Source organism: Fukomys damarensis, unplaced genomic scaffold, assembly GCF_012274545.1.
Source record: "Fukomys damarensis isolate Sample0158 unplaced genomic scaffold, DMR_v1.0_HiC HiC_scaffold_11, whole genome shotgun sequence".
NCBI classification, from domain to species: Eukaryota; Metazoa; Chordata; class Mammalia; order Rodentia; family Bathyergidae; genus Fukomys; species Fukomys damarensis.
Window position 1 is genome coordinate 12,202,122 of NW_022900923.1, and position 24,005 is coordinate 12,226,126.

The 24,005-nt window shown below is 34.6% G+C and overlaps 1 protein-coding gene and 1 pseudogene across 5 annotated transcripts in view; one reads left to right on the forward strand and one right to left on the reverse strand.

Moving 5' to 3' along the window:
• Window positions 1-24,005, reverse strand: part of Smyd3 (SET and MYND domain containing 3) — a 690,610-nt gene that overhangs the window by 310,520 nt on the left and 356,085 nt on the right. The window lies entirely within an intron of this gene.
• LOC104875217 overlaps window positions 1-24,005 on the forward strand; it is a 172,129-nt pseudogene that overhangs the window by 106,546 nt on the left and 41,578 nt on the right.

Here is a 24,005-nt window from a genome sequence, read left to right on the forward strand (position 1 = left end):
ATACATATTCTATGATAAAATTTCTTTCTGTTGGGAATTTATGAGCTAGTAGCTACAATGTCATTATTATTGATGCCTCTGTCTACCTCAGGATCACTGCATGTAGCAGTGCATATTCCTAGGAGGTAAAGACCAAAATTGTGCAATTTTTATACTAAACTTTTAAAGAAAAAGGACTTATGGAGGACTAAGCCAAAAGGGACTCGTGTGAGGTCCTAGATTAGCATCCAACACAAGGGAAAAAGGAAGGAAGGAGAAGGGAAGGGAAAGACTCCAAGAACAATAAGGAATTCTGAAAATGCCTGTATGCAGACGTATAAGGGAAATAAACAAAAAATTAAACTAGCTGAATTGAACTCTGCCTCCTAATTTATTTTTCTAAAACTCACACATTAAGCAAAAGAAAGAAAAGGACATTGTTAAGTACTTACTTAAAGACCATTCAAACGGTGAAAATATCTTAAAAGCAAGAGAGGAGATTTTCTCAAGGTCAAGGTTCAGGCAAAGTGAATCTGCAGGAGATGTACAGTAGCCTGAATCTATCCTCCATCTCAAACGCACTAAAGATACTTAAAGAGGTCCTGGAAGCCTCTTACATGTGCAAGTAAGTGTGGTACACCTGGGCCCAGTGATCAGAATGAACCAGGGTATCACTTATGCTGTTCAAGAATGTCAGTAATGGAAAGCAAAAATAAACTGCTTGGAGTGTGGCTTGGTGACAAGGCGCTTGCCCACCATGTTGGGGGACCTAGATTGAATCCTCAGCACCTAATTTCATGCCAGCTTCACACTGCCAACCAATCCTCCATCCTTTTTCACAAAAATCCTTCCAAATCAAAACATGAAGACACTCCTCAGGTGATGAAGAATGCCAGTTAAACAATCCATTCTTCCCTCTTCCTGACCCTCACATTTTTTGTTTTGTTTTGTATGAACTTTCAGGGGAACTTACTTCACAGACATGAGCTATACGCCCTCTTGGCTGTTCTGAATTTTTGTTCTTTTTCAGGAGAGAGATAATGGCTGGTGCTCCATTTAAGGTTGACAGCACCTTGAATAATGCACAACACTGAGAATGAAAGTCATGTACATCACAACCAAAAGATAAACTGAGCCTCAATCTCTGAGGACTTTTTGAAGATCCTGCTCCAGCCCTGGAATACCTCCCCTCTTCTTTGATAAGACAGTGTAAACATTTTGTATTTACACCACTGTAGTTGAGTCTCTCTTGCAACTAAACATAAGTTGTAACTAAGATTATCACTCTTGAACAATACCCCATCACCCATGAGAAGTTCCAAGCTCTTCTGCCTTTTCAACTTTATCTCCTGCCACTTACTACACTACTTTCCCTCAGAATACTATTTTCTACGGAGGAAAGGAAAAATACTCCTTTCATACCCATTTCTAGATTCATGGCTCATATCTATACAACAAGAGAGAGGAAAACAAGTGAAAAGGACACAAAATTTAATGTAAGTTTTATATAGCATGAGAGTGCTCTGAAATGGAAACCCAAAGAAGCAAAAAAAAAATTTTTTTTATTCTTATACTTAAGTTTGATGAATAATGGACAGGCATGGGGAAGTATAGTCAGACAAAAGGAGTATAAGCTGATGGTAATGAACTGATACAGCTTTAGCAAGGCCTGTTTGCTCAGATCCTTCTAGGCATATGTCTGTTTTCAAAGATAAGAACGCTTCTTTCCTCTAGGTATGAGGAAAGTACTCCTGGAATGAAGATTTTACAACCTGCTTCAGGACAGAAAGGTGAGGAAAAGATGAGAGTGGCCTCCCTGCTTCTGCTGTTCATTCAAATGCCAAGGTGCCATAGTTTGGGGTAGTGTGTTCTTTTTCATCAATACCTATAATGCTCCAAGTATTTTTCCCCAAGTTTTTATATATCAGTCCTACTGCCTGAACCCGGACTCCAACCTAACCCACAATTGACCTACTAAAATCCTAGACTCCCTTGCTGAATTTAAGGATCTCTTTCTGTATGGTCTTTGCTGGCCCTCATTTCCCCTACCCCAGTGAAGCTCTCCTTTTCGGTCTCTCTCACTCCATGGCATTACATTCACAACTCTACATTCAGTGTTGCCTTCTTTATCATCTGTGTACGTGTCTACCTCCTACAAATCAATAGGTTTTTTAAATGTAGGATACATGTCATGTTCATTTCTGTACCCTTAGCACTTGGCATAGATCCTAGATCATAATGACCTTGGCTAGATGGCCAAAAGTTTGATCTATAAACAATGCACCACAGGCTAGGCAAGTTTGAATGTGATTGATTTATTCTGTTAAATCTCTAGCTCCAACCCAACATGCACGTCCTGTGTGCCTCCAGAACATACTGCATGCCACTGGACAGTGTGCTGAGGTCAGTTATTTACACATCTGCCTCTCCTGCTAACCTGTGAGGTCTTGAAGGGCAGGGACCTCATGTTGCTCAAGTTACTATTGCCAATTCTGGATGACTGTGTCAGGCTTACAACACCTGCTCAATAAATATTTACTTAGTGCTAACAAAAGTCGGCTACATGAAGAATATCTCTCTTTAATCTCATGTTCATTATACATCGCTACAGTGAAGATATAAAAAGGAGTGAGACACAGTCCCTATTTTGAGAAGGCTACATTTCAATAATAAGAAGAAAATAAGAGCACAGCTTTTAAAACAGAACATCACGTTATGCTTGTAATCTTGTCTTTATTACATATTAGTCTTTAAATAGTTTATAATACTAAAGGCAAAACAAAAGTAACCTTTTTCTAGGACATTATCCTAATACATGATTTTTCTTGTTCTATGACTGTATTTAAAAGCTACCTAGTAACTGTGTGGCAACAAGAGCCATCTGGGAACTATGCAATGTCTTACAAACTGAGCCTGATGTGCCTTCCTCATATTTGTGTTGTGTTATTTTGGAAGGACATTGGTTAATCTTCATCATTTCTGTGAATTTTGAAACCCCTCCAATTTTGCTAAGAAAACTGCTTTCCTAATGGTTTTTCACTTCAATTATAATCTTTTGAAAATGAAAGATTCCCAAATACATCTAACTATGCCTGTTAAAATGAACACACATTAACCTAAGACAATATACTTTTTGGTCTAGTCACTTTTTAGTGTATTGTCACACAAGTAACACTGTTGATTGATTTTCTTTCATGTCTTAAAAGCAAGAGCAGCTAATATCAGACATTTTTAATAGAACTATGAAGACTTGTCCTATAGTACAGCAACTACAAAATGACCACTGAAGGAAGTAAGAATATATTATGGAAATGAATCATAAAATGAATAACCAATGATGAAGTTCTGGAGTAAAGAATAGTGTTAATGATGACATTTGGGAATATCACCCATGACAAGTACATCACTTTACAGCAAAGAGATTACTAAAAGATCTCTAATAAGAAAAAATTTTATAAGCTAATTAAAATTTTCCATGTTGAGAATAGAACTTCAGCCAATATAACACCTATGATCCTCTTATAATAATATATACCAGCCTTCCAATAAGTTACAGTGGTACTGAAAAATGTTTCCATTTTGAATGGAAAGAAAACTTTTACTCTCTCAAAGTTCAAAAATAAAGATGCTTTGTGGAATGAGGAAGGCAGACCATATAAAAGAAGGAGAGAATAAAGAGAAAGGAGAATTTCCAATACTCTCTTGATTCAATTTTACTAGCTATCAAGAATATATATCCATTCATTGCAAAAGTACACATATATACATACCTAAATGAAAGTATGTCATATGTGATAGGGTCAAAAATTCTGAAAACTACGGTGGATCCTTGACTTACAAACTTGATCAGTTCCCAAGGGCTGGTTGTAACTAATTCAAGACGGCTGAGACTGGATGTTTACCTGGGTACTCACTATAGATAGCAAGAAGCAAATGAATCTTCCATCAACCTAGTTAACCCAAGTTGTTCATGTCAGGCCAGTCATAACTTGAGGCTCCACTGCACTTGCTCTCAAACTATTAACACTAAGGTTCAAAACATCTGTTATGTATACCAAAAAATGATTCAGTTAATATTAATTCTATTACGCGAACAGTTGCCAAGTGATTTTCAAAAATGCATCAACTGACCAAACACCAGTCACACTGTATTTAACTCTAAGCCAAACCCTTTCAGCGGGTCATATTAACATATCTCATTTTCCTTATTTTTAAATCTGTCCACTTAAGAGCATTTCCAAAATAAATTTTTATTTTTATTTGCATATATTTCACTGCCAATGTCTAATATGTTTTGTGTATAATATCAATAACACTGAAATTAATGATGAATTATCCTATTACTATTACTGTGATGCAACAATTAGTTTTTAAAAGTGATAAATAGCCAGATGAGCAATGACTCTAATTTCAGTTACTCAAGAGGCTGAGGGAAAAAGATTGCAAATTCAAGGTCAGCTTGGGCAATTTAGCAAGACTCTGTCTCAAAATTAAAAATAAAAAGGTCTGGGGATTTGGTCCAAGGGTAGAGTGCTTAACTGGCACTTGTGAGGACATGAGTTCAATCCCCAGCACCACAAACAAACTCTTTGAAGTAAGCCTATGTTCTGGTACCAGTACTTTCATGTTAACTGATTGAGGGAAAGTCACTTAACCTCTCTGGGTTTGTTTCCCATCTGTTAAATAAAGATTTGACCAAAGTAACATCCAAGGAAGTTGATATCATCAATAAGAGACTATAATTCTATGAATTTAAAAATAAAAAAAGATGCTATCAATCGAAACCCTGTCTGTATTTCAAGATGATTGAAGAAACAGCTCAAGCCTGGCTTGCAAGCGGAAGGACCTGAGTTCAATCCCCAATTCAGGGGGGCAGGGAGGAAGGAAGGAAGGAAGGAGGGAGGGAGGGAGGGAGGGAGGGAGGAAGGACACAAAATCCAGAAATATACCCCAATAAGAGGGAACAGTTTGCGTAGAGCCAATTTCCTAACCTTTATTGGTCACCTATACAGTGTAAAGCTACATCCTGGGTCATGTAGATGCACCAAAATTAATGGGACTATGTTTAGGGTTTGCAACCTAAAGGGGTAGACAGACAAGCAAAAGACTATACTATAAGGCAAATGACACAACATAAGGAACATAATTTAAGATGTAATATAGCTGAGTGTGCTGTCTCAAATTTGAATAGGCCTCAAGTCTAGAACACAGCTGAGGGTCAGACACAGACTTAAACAGGTCTCACACCAGGCCACCTATGACACAGTAACAGCATGATCTACTTGAAACAAGTTGATTATGTTTCCTTTCCTGATTTCTGATGTGATGATTATGGAACTTTACTCTCGTTGGTAGAGATGTTGATGATAGCATATTTAAATCTTGAATAGTACTCTATACATTAAAGTAGAATCCTTATCCAATTTCTCTCTTTCAAAAAAAAAAAGTCCTACATAATGAGTACTATTTAAATCATTTGAATGAAAGTTTTATTTTAATCTCATCCCAAGAATTTGCACAAGCTCTTTAACGCTTGTCAGGCTGAATTTAAATTTCGTTAGGCAAGGTCCAACCACACAGAGAGAGATATGTGGTAAAAGTCTGATACAGATAGACCTAAAAGGTATAAACAAATAATTCTTTTTAATTCAATGTGTTTAATATGAAACATGCAAACTACTAAACAGAAAATAAATTAAAACATATAGCTAAGGGCCATGGCTAATTGATGATTTAGAAAGAAGGACATACATCAAGATAGCAGTAACATATATTGAAAGATATTTTAGTAACATTAAGAGGAATAAAAGAAAGAATACAGCAGTGGCAAAAGCAATAGTGGTGTTATCGAGATCAAAAGTGATGACAGGGATTCTGAACCACAGACAAATACAAATGTAGCAAAACTTTTTAGATGACAACAGAAGAAAAATAGCTAATAGATCGATCTATCCAACAATAAAACCACAACAATTTTGTAATCAGAGTGGCAGTTTAAAAAAAAAAAGGGTGACAACCGCCTGTTCATTGTATTCCATTTATAACCAGTAACCTTTGAGGTATCTGTAACGTTTATCTGAAGGAAGAGACTAAGGGATTACAAGCCACTTGAAAAGCATTTCAGTGTACTCAGAAGCTCAAGTAGCCATCTGGAAACTGCTTTGAGCAGAGTGGTACCAGAGTACCTGAGCATCCCTTCCACACAGTCAGCAGCTAGCTACATCACGCAGTAACACAGACTGCAGCTTAGACAGGACCCCACCCGGACACCAGCATCACAGAAAAGCTTTATTTCCCGGATGCCCCACCCCCAGCCCCATACTGGGGATGGATCTGAGGCCACTGCACTGAGCTACATCTATTGCCATTATCTTATTTTGAGACAGAGTTGTTGAAGTCACACTTTGGAATTGCACCAAATGTCCACCAATACGGAAAACTGTGTCAATTCATGGTATTTAAGTTACCAACAACATGTCTACACAATCTGTATTATACATGTTCCATTTATGGAAATTCTGTGTATGTTTATATGTATACATACGTATATATATGATACATATATATATATATATATGCTATTTAGCCCTTATTTCAAAATTTCAAAGAAAAAGAAAAACTTGCAAAAACTTAGCTGAATGTTGATTTTTTTTTACCTAAACTTGTTTAAAAGTACGTTCAGACACCTGAAAGTTACATGCGAACTTCTACATAATAAAATGTATCAAAGAGCTGTTTTTCTTTATAAAGTTACAATTATAACTTTATTTCAACTTTTGAAATTGTGTACAGAATTATATTATCTATATATTTAATTTCAGAAATAAATGGTACATTCCAAAATATAATATGAAGGCGGAGCACTGAATGTCACTGAGTTAGTAATGACTACTTTTATCAGGGAAACCCCATTAGAGTAGCATCCAATGTTCCTACACAGAAAGTCCAAGGGCTGGAGCATTGAAAAATGATGCTAGCATTGAAAACCACAACTGCACCTGCTCATGACTATACTATGGAAATACTAACAGATTAATGCATTACTGGGTTCTGAAGGGCAGCTTTTAACATTTTTTATGGCTGCTCAATCATTGCAAGAGGCTAAGGATATACAATGTCCTGTACTCACCTGAGTCAGAATAAACCACAGTCCACATAAACACCTGTTTCTCGCTCACAGACAAGATGAACTTTTCTGTTAACAACTTCATCTGAGGGCTGGGGATATAACTCAAGGTGTCACGCCTGCCTGACAAGCGCAAGGTCCTGAGTTCCATCCCCAGTACCAAAAACAAAAAAACAACTTCAGCTGAGAGAGCCTGAGCTTTCCAGAAATACTGGGAGGAGAGAGGGGAGAGGAAAGGAAGGTAAAAAGAATTAAGATGTGTTATTTACATAAACCAGCTCCCCACAATGAATGTAATCATTATGTACTGCAGACATTTACTAATACAAATTTTACATTTAAATAGTAAATTAAAAATAGCAAAGGGCTGGGGATTTAGTTCAGTGGTGCTACCACCTGCCTCGCTAGCACAAGGTCCCAAATTTGATCTCTGATACTAAAAAAAAAAGTAAATACTGGTATTTCAGTGGATTCTCTGTATTGTGTCTTATTCTGGTTGTAAAAAATTAATTTTTACACTGTTCTAATCTCTGAATTCACTGCTATAAGACAGCATGAAGCACTAAAAAGGCGAGGGGATGATGTAGCTAAAATAGATATGCCTTTAGTATTAAATTTATTAATATTAAATATTGCTTTATTATTATCATCAAGTCTTACAGTATATGGTAAGGGTAGAGAGAGCACAGGATAAAACCCTATTTTGTAGAATGAGTAACATTAACAAATATTTCCAAGTCACTGTTCAAATATCATCTTTTCGGTGAACCAGAAAGTCAGTCCCAACTGAAAAATGCAAATTGCCCCATTCCTAATTTCCCATTTCTAAATCCCCACTGGAATGCTCAGTTTTGTTGCATGGCTCTTACCAATTTCTACAATATTATGCAATTCACATATATAGTATGTTAACTGCTGCCTCCGATCACTAGGATATAATCACCACAAAGGGAGAATGGTCACCTGCTTTATTCCTCATGCATCCCAGCATCCTGAAGAGTGCCTGGAACATAGCAGGTGGCCGACACAGATTCACAGAAAGAATGAAAGATGTCACCCACCATTAATGGAATGCTTTCTATAAGCCCATGCACATTTGCAAGTACTCTACATAGAGGATTTTATTTAATCCTTATTATAAAAGCCTGTGAGGCAATAATAATATTAATTACCACTTTACAGATGGGAAAATTGAGGTTTACATTAAGAAAGTTACTCAACAGCCAGTGAGCAGTAGATCCAGCACCCAAGCCCATAATCTACCCCAATATCCCTACAAGGTCTGTACTAGAGAGCACACACTACCTTTCTCCCTTCAGGGGATGAAAGGAATCTCTGGATGAATTGGCCCCATTATTGATCCCCTTCTTACTCACTGGGATTCTTAGCAAAATACTCAAGATGAAACATAATGTGGAGGTGGAGATATAAGGGAATTTGTGTCTCCCTCCTAGGTTTCCTATAAAAAAATAAGCCATTTAAAAATAATGTCATTATGTATCTGTTTTTCTGACTGTCTCAAATTGGGGGTCATGGAAGATTTAATAGGTAATTGCTGACTTACCACCCTTAAAACAAAGACATTACATGAGACAAAAGGAAATTTATTCATCAAATGCAGTAGAAATGATAATTTAAAAGCAGAGTATAGTTGATCTCAACTTCAAAAGTGACATTTCATATTTTCTCATTTGGTCAAAGTGTCTTTGAGGGACTAACCTTCTGACATTCAGTGCTATTTCCTTTCAACTCACAGCATCTTCTGCTGCATGTTCACTATTCAAAGTAGACCAAAGGGAACAAAGACAGTCTGCAGCTATTATTTTGCTGTTTAATCAAACCTGAATAAGGTGCCTATGCACATAAGGAAAGTAAAGTGTGTCAAGGGACTCACTAGAGGTTACATAAAAGAGGCTGCCGTAGAGATGGCTCATCTGTTCTCTTAAGATGATTAATTTCCCATCAGGCTTGTGAAAGTTCTGAGCACATTTCTTCATTTCTTTTTTAGATTGAATGTAGAGATAACAAATCCACAGCATCTGTTAGGTCCATAATAAGAGTGTATTAACTAAATGCTTCACAGAATCATGAACCCTACAGCAGAAAATACCCTTAGCACGCCCTTAGCTGAATTATCTGAATTATTTTTGAAACTTAAAGTTTTGACAAGTCAAAAGTACAACTGTAGTTAGGGCTACTATTGAAAGGCAGAGAGACTGAGAATGGGTGGTGGTACATACCTGTAATCCCTACACTCAGGAGGCTGAGGCAGGAGGATAGGTGCTAGTTAAAGGCCAGCCTGGGCTATATAATGAGTTCAAGGCAGCCTGACTACTCAGCAAGACCCTATCTCAAAAAAAAAAAAATTAAAAATGAATAACTAAAGGCAGAGAGATGGAAAATGGAAAATGGAAAATGTTAAGTGACACCACAATTCCAGAATGAGATGAAAACACAAAAGAAGAAAAGACACCCTCAGAAAACAGGCTGTACAGAGGCAGATGACCATTGCAAGCCACGAGCAGACTGGTGTGTGTTTGGTTTTGCTGGAACCACAGAATTCCTCATAGTAGTGAACAGATGAAGCTTATCACTCTGAAAGGTAAGTGTTTATAAATAAAGCTTTAAGGCTTCACACATAGTCAGAAGTATCACCAAAAATACTTAGGCTTATCTGCCCTTTGAAGAAATTCCTAGGAGTCTATGTTTTCAGCGTTATTAACAGTGTCAAAGGGCCAGGATTTAGCTGAGTGGTTCTGGTGGTTGCCTCGCAATCACAAGGACCTGAGTTCGATCCCCAGTACCAAAAAACAAACAAACAAACAAACAAACAAAAAAAAAAACAGTGTCATGAGCATTTTTTTCAACTGAGCTCCAACCTACGTGTACCATATCCATTTTATGCCCCTCAAACCCCAAAATCTAAAATTAACGAACACAACTCAGAATAATAGTCTCCCACAGGAGGTCCATTTATGCTAAAATATCCTGATTCTAGGGTACCTTTTCAAAATTGAGAAACTGTATCACTCAAAATAAAATTACAACCTATATTTATGATTTAAGGGGAGGGACTAGAAACCTTAGTAACAACAGTACATTTTTGTTTTTAAAATTTTTACTGTCCTTGTAATACAGAATTCTATATAACAGAGGGTTTTTAATCTGTTCCTAATCACAAGAAGAAAATGTTATTTGGACTAAAAGCAGTTATGTACTCCTCATTGCATTTTATTTTTAAATTTTTTTTCTTTTTATTGAGTTTATTGGTACAGTCTAGGTATACAATACAGTTACATTCATCATTGGGATCCTGTACCTTTACATGATAGGTCTTGATTCTCATTTTTTCCCCTTGTCCCTGCCCTCCCTTCACCCCCTCCTCCCCTCCCCATTTACAAACACTTTATTTCCATTTTTTCAATTTCTCATATTTTTTCCTCTCCGTTATTACCTTTCCCTAACCCTTCCCACTTTCCCTACACCTTTAGCCCTTTACTTCCTATTTCACATTATTAATTATCTCATTAGGATCCTGTGTACTATTATAGTTTTTCACACCAGAGAAACTATTCGGTATTTCAGCTAAAGAAATCTCTGTGTGAACATTAAAAATAGGGAATCCTAAAATAAAATAAAAAGGAAAGTAAAAGAGAAAAGGCAACGATGTAAGATTAAAATAAATCCTTAATTCTGAAAATGAAAATGGTCCCTGAAGATATTTAAATTGCTTCTTGGTCTTGTAGTCTTATCTTATTCCTTTTTTTCTTTTTCATTATTTAGAGAATACTTTATTACTTTCTGTAATCAAACCCACATAGATATGACCTTACATTTTAATACAGTGCATTACCCCTGTCTCACTGCATTTTAGATTCTGACCTTTTTTTAAAAAACCAATTTTTCATTTCATTTTCATTTCTCCTGTGTGAACTTATTGCACTGGCTTAATAGCCAGGCTCCTTCCCTTCATTCTTTTGGTTTTCTAATCCATCTTTCATGCTATTACTGGAATTATCTTTCTATATTGTCATATCATTGTCAATCCCATGCTTGGAAAATTTAAATAGTTCTCTATTTACCACAGAATCAAGTCCAGACTTCATACTAAAAACATTCAAAATTCCTACAACTAAACCTGATCTTTCCAGTGTCTTATATGGGGAGGGGGAGCAAGAGGGAGATGGAGAAACATATTCCTAGAATATGAACAGACTGAGAACTTGCCACCGACTTTGGGACTTCATTCGTCTGTATTCCTGGGTCCCTCCATTTGTCTGCAACTGAAACTTAAAATTAGTCAAGTTCTAGCCAGGTACAATGGTGCACACCAGTAATCCTCACTACTGGGGAGGCTGAAGCAAGAGGATTGCAAGTTCAAGGGAGCCTGGGAAACTTAGACAGATTTTGACTCAAAATACAATTGAAAGGGGCCTGATGAAATAGTTCACTGCTAATAGCACTTGCCTGACATACGTTTTATGTCTGTGCCACAAAAAAGAAAAAATTATCCCTGTTCTGCATGCACCCTACTTTTCTTATGAAGCCATTTCCAATCCTCAGAGGCAATTATTTATTCCTTCCTTTGTATTAGCACCATGCATAGGTTTCATCTCCACAATGATGCTTATTTTATCATGATTAGTATTATAGGTGCTTGTCTGCCTTGCTTTCCTTCCCTCTATTACATGAGACAAAAAATCCTGTCTTACTTGAGCTCAGATTACCAGGAGGACATGAACAGCGCTATGCGAACTACCAATTGATCAGTCCATCGGAATGAGGAGAAAAAGGTAAAGCTTCCAGTAAAACAAGACTTTGAGCAGCTACACTCTTATGTGTCACCACAACAGGGTCTCATTCATAAGGTTGACCATGCCTGTTCTAACCATGAGAAAGACAATGGAAGAATTTCTACTTTCATTATTTCATAGTCAATCAAAAATGACTTGGGGTCTACTACATATCCCAACATTATGTTATGTTCTTTGAGAAACAGAAAATAAATTTCAGCTTAAATTCTTATTGATTGCTTTGTATCTGTTAAAATATTATTTTCTTAACTATGGAAATTATTTCTTAAAGAAGGTGAATCAGATATAATTTTACAATTGTTTGCAATGATAATGATCAAGTGCAGCATAAATCATCCCAAAAATCTACAACAGTTTATTACCACGATGAACATATATGGAGATGGAATAATTTCATTATAATACTTTGTATAAAATTAAAATAAGCTCTCTCTTTATATGATTATAAAGCTGAAGGTCAGAAGATTATGTTATTTAATCAGGAAATTCTTGATATATTCCAGAGTAAAATAAAGAAGCACAGGGAAATACTGTCAGTTATATTTACGATATACACAGAGTGTAAACTGACAGATGAATCAAAATTCAATTTTTAGCACCATCTCTATTGTATTGTTACTATGTCCTGGAACTGAGGCAAGCCTATTAAATATGGCAATCTGAAACCTGGTGGATAGCAGAAGGCATTCAAAAATGATATAAAAATTGTGTTTGCTTCAGCAGTACATATACTAAAATTAGAAATAAGTTTTATAAAATTGAGGAAGAACAATGAATATATTATACTTAAAAATTAAAAAAAAACTTTACAAGTAACTTAGCCAGTGGATTATGAATCTAACAAGATTACATGTACCAGTATTAAATTCCAGATTCTGAATCTATATTTTTAAAAAATTAATTGGGTTATAGAAACAAAACCTGTGTATATAAATTATAAAACTTAATATTATTAATACTTAATAATGTCAATACTGGCCAAAGTGATCTACAGAGTCAATAAAATCTATATCAAAACCATAACAGAATTTTTTGAGATACAGAAATAGAAAAAATTTTTAAATTCATATGGAACTCAAGTGACTTCAACTAGCCAAAACAATCTCAAAAAGACCAAAGTTGGAAGTATCACATGTCCTGATTTCAAAATTTATTACAAAACCACAGTAATAAAAAACTATAATATTGCTACAAAGACAGACATGGATTAATGAAACAGAAAGAATATAAAGTCCACAAATAAATCACGCATACATGGTTAAATGATTTTCAGCAACAAAGGAGGCAAGACAATTCAATGAGGAAAGGCCAGTATATTTAAAAACAATACTGGAAAAACTAGAAATCTTCATGCAGAAGAATGAAGTTGCTCTCTTACCTTATACTAAGCCAAAGTATCCAACATAAAACCTAAATATATAAAATTTTTAGAATAAAGCATAGGGAAAAGCTTCATGATACTTAATTAACCAATGAGTCCCTTGGATATGAACTGAAAATTCAGACAACAAAAGCAGAAGTAGATACATTGGGTTATATGAGAAATAGTAGCACAGCATGTCTGTCTTTCCCATTAAGGTGTATCAGGAGAGGCCTAACAAGGAGCCTGAACTCCTATCCCTACCTAGCAGTAATCAGATGTCTTCCCTGCCATTGTAAAGAGAGTAAGGAGAGAACCTGGTCTTCTACGTCCATTTGATGACAGTAGGTGGCTTCTTCCTCCCCTGGTTGGAACAAGATCAGAGGAAATCTGCTAAGGTAGTGAATTTGAATAAGATCCAATATCTCTGACATTATACCCTAAACTCCAGCATACGACTGAAAATCACTTATACTAAAAATCAAGAAAACCTATTTTTTTGTTTTTATCTTTTATTAATACATGTTTGCAGTACACAATGGTTACATTCCCTGTGGGGAATTGGTATATGTACATAACACATCTTTAACTCTTTTCATCCCCTAACGCTTCCCGTCTTTCCTCCCTTCATCTTTTGACCCCTTTCCTACTTAAAAAAGATCTATTTCTCTACTTCCTATTAACTATCTTTTGCTATGCTCTTGATTTATATTTTGGGTTTCTCATAAAAAAAAACAATAAAGATATTTAAACTTGTGTGTCTTATTTATTTTACTTAACATTATGCTCTCAAGGTACAACAATTTTCCCACGAAAGAGTCAAATTTGTCCTTCTTTATAGCACAGTATTACTTGATTGTATATAAACATCACATTTTCTTTATCTATTCATCTGTTAGTGGACATTTAGGCAGCTTCCAAGATTTAGCTATTATGAGTTGTGTTGCTGCAAACATGGGTACACATGTATCACTATAACATGATCCCTTTTGGGCATCTTTTGGAATGAATCTAGAAGGAGAATAGCTGAGTGGAATGGAATATCTATTCTTAGTTCTTTGAAGAATCTCTGTACTGATTTCCTTAGTGTTGTACTAGTTTACATTCCCACCAACACTGTAGAAAGGTTACTTTTTCATGCAACCGCATCAGCATTTTTATTATTTGACTTCTTGATAATAGTCATTCCTTCTGTAGCCAGATGGAATCGCAGTGCTGTTTTAATTTGCATTTCTATAATAGCCAATGATAAGAAAACTTCAATTTAAATCAGAAAAGACAATCAAAATAAGCCAACATTAGATGAATCAGTTGTTGGAACTGTATGACAAGAAAAAGCAAACACCACTAATTGCTTCAACAAGAGATAAGTAAGGACTGGGGATTTAGGGTAAGAACTGGGGATTTAGTTCAGTGGTTCTGCCTCCTGCTTTGTAAGTACAAAGTCCCAAGTTCAATCCCCCATACTAAAAAAAGAAAAGGAAAAAAAAAAAAAACAAGAGATGGGTAGAGTAGATTTACAAACTTGCCCTATGATATGTTATTTACAAGTACAGTAACTTACTTCAAATACAACAATATAGGTATTTTGAAAGGAAAAGAATGAAAAAAATGACATATTGTGTATTATTATTCAAAAGAAATCAGGTATTGCTATACAGTAACATCAGACAAAACAGACTTCAGAGCAAAGATAATTATCACAGACAGAAAGGGATATTTCATGATAAATAAAACAATTTACAAATAAGACATGTACCAAACTATGATGCTACAAAGTATTTGAAGCAAAAGCTGATGGGACTGAAAGGAGAAACAGATAAATTTACAGTTATTGCAGGAGACATCCACAAACATTAACCAATAGGATCTCATCAACATTTATCGAACAATTCACCTAATAATAGCAGATGGATCATATGCCAAGACAGACTATATTCTATGTCATAAAATACAGCCTTTAAAAGAAACGAAGCCATATAAAGTGTCTTTTCTGTCCATAATGGAATCAAACTAGAAACCTGAAACAGAAAACTAACTCTCTACACTATTGAAAATTAAATAGCACCATTCTGAACAATCCATGGGTCAATCTCAGGAGATAATAAAAAATACTGTGAAATAAAAAATGAAAGCATACCGAAATTGTAAAACAACGTAGGCAGTGCAGGGAAGGAAATTCACATAACTGAATGCTTGCTCTAAGAGAAAGGTCTCATATCAACAATTGAAGATCTTACCACACAAACCTAGAAAAAAGAATAGCAAAATAAACCTAATCCAAGAAAATGGAAGGAAGTGATAGAGATAGCAACAGAAATCTGTGAAAATAAGAACAGAAAACAAAGAAAACAAATCAATAAAACAAAAAGAACAAAACTAACAAACACAAACCTCCCCTTAGCCTGACAAAGAAAAAAAAGGAAAATATACAAATCACCAATTTGATAGCAAGAATGAAAGAATGATATTCCCTGAAATATCAAATGGTTATTTGAGAAACAGCATACACAACTCTATGCACACAAATTTGACAAACTAGATGAAAAACATCAACTCCTTCAAAACATATCAACACAAATTCCCAAAATCAAATACATGATAGCTATCCCTATAAGAAAATTCCTATAAGGAAATTGAATTTATAATTTTAAAACTTGCCAAGAAAGCCACTTCCAGGCACAGATGATTTTGCTAGAGAAAGACTATGAAAAATTCAAAGTAAAATTATCAAATTACACATTCTTTGACAGTTAAAGATGGAAAACTTCTTGAACTTCAGTTTATGAGGATATTACCCACATATAAAAACCAAAGAGAATATTTAAAAAGTAATCTGAAGACCAATATTTTTCATGTACATATATTTGAAAATAATTACAACATATTATCAATAGAATTCAGCAACATAATAAAAAATTGTGACCAAGTGGAGTTTTTATTCCAGCAGTGCAAAGCTAACTTAATGTTTGAAAGTCAGTTGATATAATACACTATATTAATAAGCTAAACAAAATCACACAAGATACCAATTTATGTAAAAAAATTCCTTGACAAAATCCAACATTTTATTCATGGAAAAATACCAGAAAAATAAAATAGAGAGGAATAGCCATAATGTGATGAAAAAATTCATTTTAAAACACATATCCCTGCAGGAACTGGGACAGCAGCTCAATGGTAGAGCAGGGGCTTAGTATGCTCAAGACCCTAGGTTCCATTTCTAGCACCAAAGAGCAAAAACAAACAAAAAACTCAATAGCTAGCATTATATATACTGGTAAAAGAATGAATGTATTCACCATAAAAATCAAGAAGAATGTCCATTCTCACTACTTCTTTTCAGCATAGTCCTAAATGTTCTGACCTACCTATGAAATCAACAAAATAAAAAGAAATAAGAACTGAAATGTTCCTTATCTGCAGACAGCATGACTGTACATGTAGAAAATGCCAAAGAATATATAAACATAAAAAATAAACTCCTAGAATTAGTAAATTCAACAATTAAGCTCAAAACAAGATAAATACACAAAGCCAAATGTGTGTGTGCATGCATGAGTGTACAGTGAACACGTGTACCAAAATTAAAAATGAAACATCATGTATAGTTACTAAAAAAATATTAAATACTTAGTTGTAAATTTAACAAAATATGTATATCACTTTTATGTTTAGTACTACCAAATGCTGAAGAAAAATTAAAGAAGATCTAAAAACTGGAGAGATATACATTAATCATGAATTAGAAGACCCAAAATAGTAGAAATGTCAATTCTTCCCAAAACTGATATGTAGATTCAAAGTAATTACTATAAAACCCCACTAAGAATGTGTTACATATAAAGACAAGACTGTTCTAAAATTTATTTAGAAGGCCAAAAGAACTAGACTAGCTAAAATAATTATGAAAAAGAATAAAGTAAGAGTCTATTCAATTTCAAAATATTTCACAATTACAGTGATGAAGATGTGTTGTAGTAGCAGAAAAGCAGACACACGTTATTAGAACAGAATAGAGTTCATAAATAATGAGAAAATCTTTGACTCCTAGGATTAAACAAAGGGCACTTATGACTCAAAACAAAAAAGCACAATATATAAAAGAAGATACCAATAAACTGGATTTCATCAAAATTAACACTTTTGATAAGATGAAAAGAAAATGACAGGCTAGGAGAAATTATTTGCAAACCACATATCTCACAAAGAAGTAGTATCTAGAATATATGAAGAACTCTCTCAAAACTCAGTCTAAACCACTGAACATTTTATTTAATGCAGAGATCATTCTGTCAAAGTGTGTCATTCAGATCAAACATATGGTATGACTAAGATAAAAGTAGACCATCTTGAGCACTCCATTCCCAGGCTCGTGCAGCTTCTAAAATATCAACTGCTTTGATTCCCAGGGAACAAAAACAAAAAGCAAAATAAGTACTCTACAAAGCTTATAATGTATGTATATCTCATCGTTTCTTTTTTTTTTTTCTCATTGAGTTTATTGGTACATTTTAGGTATACAGTACAGTTACATCTCATTGTTTCTTTCATACTTTTCAATTTAGCTTTCCTTAGTTTAGAATTTAAATGAACAGAAAGGCCTAAGAGGCCCATTCACTTTACAAATGTTCACTTCACCTAGGGTAAAACCAAGATTCTTAATTTGTGTCATCACAATTGACTGATACTATACTAAACAAAGGAGGAATTGTAGTTTCACTGAAGAGCTTCAGGAGAAACATTCTCTCATGGAAATTAAAACTCTCTTTTATAAACTTTTTTCTTTTTTAAACAAAAGGAGAGACAGGCAGGCAAACAGAGAGAGAGAGAGAGAGAGAGACAGAGACAGTGAGACGGAAATAGATATGAACTCAACCGCTATCAAAATAACGCTTGAAAAGATTTTGCTATTTTAATATAGCTACAGCTGAGCTAGCAACTGATACTGCTTTAGCTATTAGTAAATTAAAATTACACCCTATTTAAATTTTCATCTTAAAACTATAATTAAATTATGGTCATCTATAGTCTAAAAGTACTTCAAAAGGAATATATTCGTGTTATGTTCAACTCATTAAACATGTACTATATTTGAACCAGAAGAACACATTCCATGAACAGTCAAAGATGATGGTCTTGGGAAATGACTAGAGAACTTCAGATAATGTGACATTTTAATGTTCCTCTAAGCCACATCTCTTTCCTACCTTCATAAGCATGTCACCTTCTGTATTACATTAAGAAAATGTTTTTATTTGCCACCTTCTCTTCTAGAAGTGGCATATGATTGACATATGAGGAGGAATAGCCTTTCATTGGAAGTTTTTTTTAGAAATAGTATTCTAAAAGTATAGCCAGTCTAAGCTACATTAAGATATAATTTTGTTAAAAAGGGAAAGATACAATTTTAAGTGGGTCTTATGATAGAAGGCACTTAATAAACATGAATGTATGTATTCAGTTGAATTGGATCACTTAAATAACAAATAATCTAGACAACTTTACAAATTTTATAGGAAAATTTTCAATTATTTTAAGTTGTTATCCCTATAATTTTCATAAGCTACATTAACCTACACTATTTATATGCACTAGCAGATACCCTGGTTTGCTTCAGGACCCAAGAAACCTTTAAAATAAGATGCAAATTTTATATGTGTATGTATACGTGCTTAGATTTTAACAGTTTCTCAAAAGTATCTGCAAACAAAAAGAAGTTAAAACTACTATTTTATTTAGAAAGACTTATTATATTATTTAAACATAAGCAAAATCTTTAAACAGGAGACATAAGACCCTGTCATTTTAAAGGGCTTAAATAATCAAATATTCTTTCCCTTACTTCTACATCTATATACAATTGAAATTGGCTTATCAATTTTTCTTTTTCCTTGTTCTCTTTTAATAAGTCATTTAACATTTCTACTCAAACGCTAAATAATAGCTACTTTGAAAAGATGCTTATTTGCACAGTATGCCAATTTTTTAAAATTATACCCCTAGAAAATATTCACAGTCAAGCTACAAAGAAAATTTAGTACATATGCTGGATGGACAGTGTTCTGGCTTCCGTCTAGATGTCCCCCAAAGCTGCATGCACTCATAGGTGGAGCATTTTCAGTGGTGGTTAAACCTAGAGTGTGTGACTTATTCATGGTTCCATGCTAGGATTAAGAGGTTAGGATTAAGGGTGGGTGATGACTAAATCAGTCCACTGATTGGTTAGGCACCGCTCTAATGCCAGTAGCCTGGAAACAATATAAAGGATGGAAAGAAAGTCCCTTGCATGCTTGCTTTGCTACCTTCTATCTGCCACGAACTGTTTCTTCTCTGCAATGCCTGTCTGGATGCCATCCTACCTTGGAGCCAGTTGATTTGGGACTGAAATTTCTATAAACTGTGAGCTAAATATACCTTTTCCCTACTAACTTTGGATGTCAGGTATTTTGTCTCGCTGATGAGAGAAATGTACCTAAGACAGACAGCTACTCAGTGTTAAAGTAGGCACTAAGACCCAGAGATGCATGAGATTCTTTGACTTAGAACTACACTAATATTTCAGTCCAAGAAATTTACTATTACTTAAAACTTAAACATGCTCATAAAAATTCGAGGATTAGCTCTTTCTTCTAATATGCTGAAGAGCTACAATGGCTCATCCACCTGAAAGTTTTCTATTTCAAGCTTTTGAAAAACAGGTCATCTCTACTACTCCTCTGCGATTTGCTTAAAGACAGTCTCATTCATCATGCTGTTTTGAGCATCAGATGCAGTGCCTGGTAATAATACAAGGCAATGCAAAATATTTTTTATTAATTAATATGACATGACCTAATTAAATCCTATAATTGGAACTTTTGAAGCCATCCCAATTTGCATAAATTAAGTATGCTCTAGAATGATACAGGATCATAAATAAGCCATCTTAGGGATATGTGTCAAACTCTTCTACAGAACTATCATTTCTAATAACATTCCTTAAGTCATCTCATGACAAGTCCATGCTAATAAACATAGAAGTAATTGGGCAAAGAACATAAACTTGCTTAAATTGCAGAAGCAATAAATGATCTCAAACATTAATCACTTTAAAGCTTCTTAATTAAAATAAACCTGCTTATTACCACAAAAGGAATTGTATACACACAGACAAAACCAGAGGGGAAGTACACAGCTGAAATTATTTTTAGATTCTAATCAAAATGAAATTGTAAGTAAAAGGGATGCATATAAGACAAGACAGTAGAAGGAATTTAACTTTAACAAATTAAAAGTACAGGTTCACTGTGCTTTTGAAAGGTGAAAGAATAGCAGACATTTCATACATCTTGGTGAAGAGCCCCAAGACAAATGGGAACAACCTTCCTAGTGCCCCTCACCCCTGCTCTGAAAAGGGAACTTGCTTTGTTGTGAACTGGGCATCTACAGGCTCTGTAGTCATGAAGAGAAACTGCACAGAAGGCGGTAAGCAAGCAGGCCTTGAGACTCCAGAGGAGACGCAGGGAAAACACTGGGATAATGAACAACATAGGCTCTGCAGATCGGACAAAGTGAACACACCAACCAGGAAACATTTTAAGATAAATGAATAAGTAAATTAAAGAACCATCAAAGAAACCAGTGAACATACACAATAAATAAATAACTGAATGAGTGAGCCTGTAAGTGAATGATGCTAATGAATGGTGGAACTAGAACTAAAATGAAGACAACTGAATCCATCCTAAAAAGGAAGAGAAGAAACACACTACATCCCCTAGAGTTGTGCAGAGCACAGTAGGTCCAACTGCACACAAAGACTTGCCTAGAAGCAATGTGAGTTTTCTGAAAGTTTTTATCACTATGAAATAAATGGTTCGCGTCAGGTGTGGTGACAAACACCTGTAATCCCAGCACTCGGGAGGCTGAGGCAGACGTATCGTCCAAAGTACAAGGCCACCAGCCTGGACTACATCTAAGTTCAAGGCCAACCTGAACCACACAGAAAGATGCTGTCTCTAAAACAAACAAAAAGAAATAAGTGATTGAAAAAAATTATTCAGGAAGCAGAAGAGAAAATAAAAGAAACAGAGAAGCCTTAAGACTAATCTACTGTGTTTGACTATATAATAAATGATACATCATTAAAAATAGAATTATGGAATTACCATAATTAAGATATAATTCAAATACTGCAATATTCATACTTTAAAACATACAGCTTAGTGGGTTTTAGTATATTCACAAAGTTATACAACAATCACCACTGTCTAATTCCAAGACATTTTCATCAGCCTAAAAAGAAACCATGAACCTATAGCAGTTATTTTCCATTTCCCCTCATCCTACTCCATGTAATTAACATTCATTAATCTTTTTTTTTATTGTTAGAGAGATTCACTTTATTTATTTTTCCTCACTGAGTTTATAGGTACATTTTAGGTGTACAGTTACATTCACCATTGGGATCTCGTACCTTTACATGACAGGTCTTGGTTCTCAGTCTTCCCCAAACCCCTGTCATCCTTTCACCTCCTCCACCCTTCCCTGTTTACAAAAATTTTGTTTCCATTTTTCTTTTTTCACATTTTTTCTTTTCTCTTATTTCCTTTCCCCTTCCTTTTCCACTTCATTAATCTTAATATCGATTTTTCACTTTTATGTGTCTCTCTTAAGTGCATATATGGACATTTGAACACAGCAGACTCTTAGTAGAGGATAAATAACTATCTGCCAAAGAAATACTGCAGAACTCAGGACCTATCAAAGAAGATAATCTTTTTTCTGCCTATCTGGCATTTTACATTCATTTAGTGAGAAGTAATTTTCAAGGTTGAGGTTTTGAAATATCATTTGACTCCCCAATTGCAAAATGCTATGTTGTTTCTCTCTCTTTTGGCTACCATAACAACATAAAGACAGTAAATACAGTGGCCAGATCAAAAGAGGATTTAAGAAGATAGTGTACAAGTAATCTGTCAGCTACCACAGCCTTAGATTATAATTGATTTTTCATATGGGCCATGGAGCAACCAAAGTTTGGCCTAGAATGTACACATATTTCTCTGCAAGTCTCTAGAAAGAAGGATAGGATTATAAAGTTAGTTTTTTCCCCAAACTAAGAATGTACAGTACCCCAGAAAGTTTCATACATATTACTATTGGCTCTTTGGTCTATGTTAGCACATTTTAAAATAAGCATATCTCTTAAATTCCTTACCTAAAATTTAGGTTAATAATTTTAGAAGAAACTTCATTTGACTTTTCCATGCTATCAACCCATCAAACACCCATAAACATTTTTTCCTCCTTGATTGACCTAATAATGCAAAATACTTTTAAGAAATTCCTTAATACAATGAAAATAGTGAACAAAAATAATGCTTGAATCTCTCATTCATTTTTTTCAGTCTATAAATATGACCCAAGAGATTAATTTACAAATAGCAAATATTGTGCAGTGTCTGTATCTATCCCTTCCCTACTCTGGCCCCAACTGCTGTACCCTTCCCACATATTAACATACCATTATAAAGGACAGTAATATTAAAACAATTATTTTCTTGATATACAGCTTCTAGGAATTTAAAATAAAACCCCAAAACAAAAAGGTAGGCTTCTTCCTATATATTATCCAAAAATATCTGTTTTAAGTTTAAATACTTTCTATAGTAGATTTCTTTGTACTACTCTCTATAGCTAAATCACATGCAAAATATTTTATAAATTTTGCAAATGGGAAGGGGACCAAAAGACAGAGGAGGGGCAAAGGCAGGAGAGGAAGGGAAGGAAGGAAAAGGGGACATAAAAATAATTAATATGTATTATGTGTATGTAACAACTCCCCATGATGAATATAATCATGTAATTATGATTATACAATTATGCATTACAAATATGTTCTAATAAAAATTAAAATGTAAAAAAATCATTTAGGTCTCTCAAGATTGCTAGACACGATCTAATTGCTCTCGCATCTCTTTCAAGCAACCCAGGACTTCAGAAGGCTGCAGGCTACTTGAGACAACAGGGACCCAGGGACAGAGCCCTCATGGTCAGTTACAGAAGTCACCCCTGGCCCCTGGCCGGAGCCATTCAGACTGTGAGGTTTCATCTTCGCTCACAATGCCTGAACACCCTTGGGGCATCCTTCATAAGTAATTCATGAGCAGCAAAAAAGCACATGCTCTAATCAATAAGGAGCAATGGCAAAACTCACAGGAGGTTCAAGAGGACTGACTGGCTATTACATTAATATCTGATTGAGCTTCCTAGGAAATTTAAAATTTTTATAGACCGATGACCTAAAATTAACCTTTTAACTTGATGTTTATTAAGGGTCTTCCCCATGGGACAACAAAGACACTTTTAGAATACATTTAATAAAAATAGGAGGCTAACATGATTATTTTAATAAATAGGATATTAGCTCAAGATCATGCAGAAAAAAAAAGAGTTAGAAGCTTGTTTACCTTATTCTGTACCTAAAAACATTCTCAATGAGATTATTTTGCATAACAGTGATTATTTTTAAGTGTATGTTACAGGGGTTTTTAAAAAGTTTCATTTTCAACTGCCAATTTCCTATGTTCCAGAAGTATCAAGAGTATTCTATCTCTCTTTCTGTAGTAACTACTCTTGTCATGCCAAAGCACTCAAAGAACATGCGATAAGCATTAGAGTAGCTACATTTGAAACAAATTTGTTAAACAAAAATCATATATTCTTATTTCATGAGTACTCA